The following is a 6,000-nucleotide window of genomic DNA, read 5'->3' on the forward strand; positions in this document are numbered from 1 at the left end:
GAACTGCTCTTGTATCACTAACACATTGGGAGTATCAGAGTAACAGCCGTGTTAGTCTGTATTCGCGAAAAGAAAAGGAGTACTTGTGGCACCTTAGAGACTAACCAATTTATTTGAGCATTGGGAGTAAGGGTGGCAGAGTCTGGCCTTTAATAGCCTGATATAAAAGGACAATTTTAAAAAACCAAACCCCCTAAGCAGATCATTCCAATCTGTCATATCTGCTTATTTTAGTGAAAAAAATGTGTACTACATGTTGTTCCTGCTAACCCTACAGAGCCAATGCAGCCCAGGGGGTGTGAGATGGATTCTATTTCTCAAAGTTACAGAGAGATTGCACTGTTGTCACTAAAAGTACAAACTGGCCTGTTTAACCTGAACTTACTGATGGTGATGTGTGAGGTGATCAGAACCCACCTTTAGTTAGCAAAGTTGCGTTTAGTAAAAATGTTTTACATGTAAACTGAGCACGTTTTGGCACTCATTGAGCAAAGCATATGGCATGTACTTAATTTTGAGCATGTGCGTAATCTCTTTGCAGTCAATGTGATGAGTCACATGTTTAAATTTTAAGTAAGAGTGGATCTGTGCAGGATCAGGGCCTAGATATGAAAATTGTGATAAAATATGGAAGAGGAAAGGAGTACTTGTGGCACCTTAGAGACTAACCAATTTATTTGAAAGCTTATGCTCAAATAAGTTGGTTAGTCTCTAAGGTGCCACAAGTACTCCTTTTTCTTTTTGCGAATACAGACTAACACGGCTGTTACTCTGAAACCTGAAATATGAAAGAGGACAATTTTATACTCTGAATCACACTACATTTCACACTTTATAGAACAGAAATTCCAAAGGACATCGTTTATTTAGCATCTAATGTCCTGTGACCCATATCCCATAAGAAATTAGGTTTTTTTTAATGTAATCAAATGCTTTTTAGTTTTGTTTTCAAACTTAATCCTACACTGTTACAATGTATGTCTTTATACCATTGTGCACAGAATGGTGTATCCTATATTGTTTCATACAGTTGTCATTTATTTCTTTGAGAGGAATGTGGTCACCATAACTGATAGAGAGGTGTATCCAGAACTTGAACTGATGCTCCAAGCCTTTTGTGAAATTGAAAAAATGGGGTAGCTTTCTTTTTATGGAAAGGAGAGTTCCACAATGGCACTTTCTACCTGAAGGGTAAAGCTTGTATGTGCATGACACAGCTGTTTCAGGGTCTCATCTCATAGCGCGGAATGAACTCCCACAGGAACTAAGTAGTGTAACAAACCACACCAGCCTCCACTGCAAGTGCAAGGTGCACTTCTTTGGTGGTTTGCTTTTATTTCCCTCTCTCCCCCCACCCCCCATATAACCACATAGTATCATAGGCATAACTATACTAAACACAAAAAGAAAAACTAACTACCAAAGCTCTACACTGCACACACAGAACTACATCCCTGGGGAGAGGATGGGCCATGTATATCAGCTGTTAGTCATGTCATTAGATGTGCAACTAAAAGGTATTCATGATTCAGTGACAAGGATGGTTTAAAAATTATATAAAATAGAATTATCTTTCTTACTTCATATCCTGGTTTTTGACCAATGCTTGAAAATGGTATACCAGCTGATGGGAGAAAATGCTATTTACAGGAGACTTTCAGCCTAATTTTTAGAGCAAAGGGATTTGTGTAGACATTTTGGATACATAGCAAAAAGCAGTTTACATAAGTTTGGACTTCTGGATGCACATCTAAAATCAAGTCCTGTGAAGTTTCGAGTGTGTATGACTCATGCTGGCTTGATTTGCCTTCTAATGAGTGATGTGGCCCCACTGCAAAAATGATGGTAGCTTGCAGATAGCACTTTACTGGTAACAGGCCAGTGCGAGACAGAGCTGCAGCAGTAATGCTTTCCCATGTAAGGAAAATTACAACAGGGCAAGATACTATATAGAACAATACTACTGAATTTTTCTCCAACTCTTTCTACAGTTAAGAGCTTTCTTAGGCTTTACTTCTCTCTCCACTGGGCTCTTCGTTATTTTTTGACCCCAGAGGAGTATTATTCCCTGGTATCAGCTGGCAGTGAGCTACACACTGCAGAGTTAGTGCTTTTTCGTTATGCATTTTATGTACCAGCTCAATGCTCTCCTGTGCCTTTAAAAAGGGAACAGCTTCTGTACAACCAAAAACCAAATTATAACTGTGCTAGGAGACTAAGACCTAGAATCTTGCCACTAAATCATGCCTGTCATTCCTGATAATGGTCAGCAGCTATGCCCCTCTCCTATCTGCTTTATTTACAAAACCCTTTCGGTGAGCTCCCAGGGCATGTGGAGTTTCTGCAATGTTGTAATAGGTTTTCATTTAAAAAAAAAAGGACATGGGAAAAGCCATGCCTTCTCATTATAACCCAGACTAGCACATCAGAGGATTTTGGGGAAGGCCTACAGGTTGTTGTGCCAAGATTACAAAAGGCTTAATTTTCAGCACAATAAACCAAGAACTTCTCAGAACCTAATTTCTCCTGTATCAAAGATCATTTTGGTAGTTTGCAACAGTCTGTGTATGTGACAGTGATTTCTTTTTGTTGTTGTTTGCTGTTAACTTCTCCGGGGCAACTGTAGTCTATTTCAGCATTTCAGGGACTTGTCAATTATGTTTGGTCCCTGTGGTGGCAGCTTCCAGGCTTGAAGCTTTTCTTAATTGGGGCTTGAAGGAAGGTGCTGCAGTGTTGTTTCTGCTATGTGTGCTCCAATATCTGGAGGTAGGTGTTAGCCTGTGTTTTAGTCTTCACTGTTCTTTTGAGGTACTTTGGGGTTTTTTTGTTTCAAAAAAACCCCTCATATTTTAGTCAATTCTTTGACAACTGATTTTTTTTTTTTTTTTTGTCAGTCAAATAGAGGTTAGGCAAGAGAATTCCAAGTCCCCTAAGCATTTGTTATGTGTTAGAATCACTAGCTTATAGAAATGAATTTCTGAATGAGTAACTTGTGGCCAATGGCTGGAGGATCCACAATGTCCTTGTACTCTTTGGGCACCTCCTCCAAACAAATAAGGCCCATAGCAATTGGAGATGGACCAAAACTGCAGCCTTATCCCTGAACGCTTCGGGCTAGGATAAAATGGAGCCCATCACCTCAGTTCTGATTGTGTACATCTCACAATCTTTCTTTGAGGTTTTGAAAATCTCAAACGTGAGCTCCTGACCCATCTGTAATGCCTGCAAAGATAAATGGGGAGAGTGAGTTGCTCTGAATATCTTACATTTACATCTTGCCACTTATCCTAAATGAACCCAGGGATGCTCACATCCATCCTATAAGTACTGTGCATATAGAGGGCCAGACTCTCCAAGGGCAGTGTAGCTGCCTTGCGGTGCACCAAAAGCAGCTTCTTTCCATAGAACAAATGTACTTAGCCCTGGGACGATGCTCTCAGGGCTGGGCTACAATAGCACTACAATACCCTCTACTATTGTTGTGCTGTTGTATTGGGTACTACGCTGTCTGGTGTCATAAGAATGGCCATGCTGGGTCAGACCAATGATCCATCTACCTGATATGCTTTCTTTCAACAGTGGCTGATGCTTCAGAGGGAAGCAGTGTCCCAGCCTCTAGCCTCTATTGACGGACGTGATCGTTCCCCCCTATTCGACATTGGTGAGTCGACATTCCTCATCTGGAGTACTGTGTCCAGTTTTGGGCCCCACGCTACAAGAAGGATGTGGAAAAATTGGAAAACGTCCAGCGGAGGGCAACAAAAATGATGAAGGGACTGGAATGCATGACTTACGAGGAGAGGCTGAGGGAACTGGGATTGTTTAGTCTGCGGAAGAGAAGAATGAGGGGGGATTTGATAGCTGCTTTCAACTGCCTGAAAGGCGGTTCCAAAGAGGATGGATCTAGAATGTTCTTCGTGTTAGCTGATGACAGAACAAGGAATAATGGTCTCAAGTTGCAGTGGGGGAGGTTTAGGTTGGATATTAGGAAAAACTTTTTCACTAGGAGGGTGGTGAAACACTGGAATGTGTTCCCTAGGGAGGTGGTGGAATCTCCTTCCTTAGATATTTTTAAGGTCAGGCTTGACAAAGCCCTGGCTGGGATGATCTAGTTGGGGATCGGGCCTGCTTTGAGCAGGGGGTGGGACTAGATGGCCTCCTGAGGTCCCTTCCAACCCTGATATTCTATGGTTCTTAAAATAAGTGACAAAGTTGACCTTAGACTGCTCCATCCCTGGATGCAGTTTTAGCCTCTTGGGGTTGCTAGTAGCCAACATAAGTTAGAGCAGTCTTGAATGTTGCGCTAACGTATGCCAGGTTTGTTCACAGCTGCCCCAGGGTGGGGAGAGTGCATAGATCAGCCCCATGACTGCTAGAACCTCTTCTCTCCCCTCACCACACACTCCCTGACTTACGGTGTCTGGTTTGAGCAGACTATAGGATCTGGCTCATAATTGTGCACCCATGTGTACCCGACTAGATCTGCAGTTGATATATGCTTGGTACATATGTGTTGGTGGTGGAGAGGACAAAAAGGTTCTAAGTCATCTTCACATTCCTCCTGATGCTGGGTGATGGCTGAAGGCTTGCCCAGTTCTGCGGGGTAGTTGAGCTTATCCAAAGGAGCTCTAAGTTACGGTTCGCTGCACACAGCCTTAGGGGATCGTTTGAGCCACCCAGGGTAACTGGAGCATAGGAGAAGTGGCCAGGACTTTTGTTCTGAGAATGCCCTCTTCATGAGAGAGAGGAAGAGGAGAGTGGCATAGAGCTGTTAGGGTGATTTGTCCAAATTGGGATTCCTCCTGCGCAAGAGGGATTCTTAAGAAGATAGTTAAGCTGTGTTTTAAGCTGCTTTTCACAGCCGGAGTGATGCAAAACTGATGGAGCTGATCTGAATAATGAGTCCACTTTGTGTTTTTCCTATACTGGTATTATGGTAAGGAATTTGTGGTGATTTTAGCTGGATGCGTTCACAGATGCCAGAAGAAAAGCTTGGACTCCATACAGAGAGTGTTGCATAGGGAACACTTTTTTTTCTTTCCTCTTGAATTTGACTACATGGTGCCTACTTTGACCCATCTTAAAACAGATGTAACACATTGTTGCCCCTGTGCAACCCAAATGGTTAGTCAAAATTCAAGGCCCTTGGGAACATTTCATATGGGATTTTGAAACTGGTAAGTATTTCTTGGGGTTTGTCTACACGAACAATTAGTTTGTGGTAAACCGGGGTGTGAATCTACAGTGACTAGCCTGCCGTGGACTGCCTGTGCGAACCCTGCTGATGTGTTAACAGTTTGTTAGAGTGCTTTGAGCTAGTCATCTTTGAAACTATCTTTCCAGCAATCCAATGGAGGTCGGGGGTGGGGCGGGTGGGCAGGGCTGGAGAGTCAAATGCCTGATGCCCTTGTAACACATTTTATATAGTACCCTGCACATCAATCATTTCGTTAATTGAGCTAGAAATTTTTTTTGTTTGTCCAAATATTTTAAATTGCTATGAGGTGTGGGGTTTTTTTTTGTTTTGTTTTGTTTTTTTAACTGAAGTTGGTTTAGTGCAAGTGAGCGTTTCTGGAAGTTTGTAAGATGCCTCCTGTCCAGGTCTTGAGAAAGCGATGATAATGTCCATGTTTCTTTATCTATATTGTATAAAATAAAAGTTAATGGAAAAAACTAGTTCTGTCACAGCAGAGTACATATCTGTGTATGATTTCCTGGAGATATCCTAGTTCCATTTATCAGTGGAAAAATAAATGTCAGTACCACCACTCCTTTGTGGTTTCCGGAGCTTTCACTTTGATAACTTTAAAATTGCCATTTCGCCATTTCATCTTTTACAGGTTAACCAGTCCACTTGGTGGAACAAGTGTACTCCAGTGCATACGTAATTGTGGGATTTTTCTATTCCCTGTTTTTAAGTTGCTAATTCTTTCTTTATACTACAGAATCTAATTTTATTACAATATGGCCATTGAAGAGTATTAATGGGTTTAAAAGAAA

General features: G+C 41.8%; 1 long non-coding RNA gene across 1 annotated transcript in view; it reads left to right on the plus strand.

Moving 5' to 3' along the window:
* Positions 1-5,348, plus strand: part of LOC141986237 (uncharacterized) — a 68,229-nt gene extending 62,881 nt beyond the window's left edge. The window contains exon 7 of the long non-coding RNA XR_012639235.1: positions 3,580-5,348. This is a non-coding gene — a long non-coding RNA (uncharacterized LOC141986237). The remainder of the gene's footprint in view (positions 1-3,579) is intronic.
* The last annotated feature ends 652 nt before the right edge of the window (positions 5,349-6,000 follow it).

This window comes from Natator depressus, chromosome 4, assembly GCF_965152275.1.
Source record: "Natator depressus isolate rNatDep1 chromosome 4, rNatDep2.hap1, whole genome shotgun sequence".
In the NCBI taxonomy this organism is placed as follows: domain Eukaryota; kingdom Metazoa; phylum Chordata; order Testudines; family Cheloniidae; genus Natator; species Natator depressus.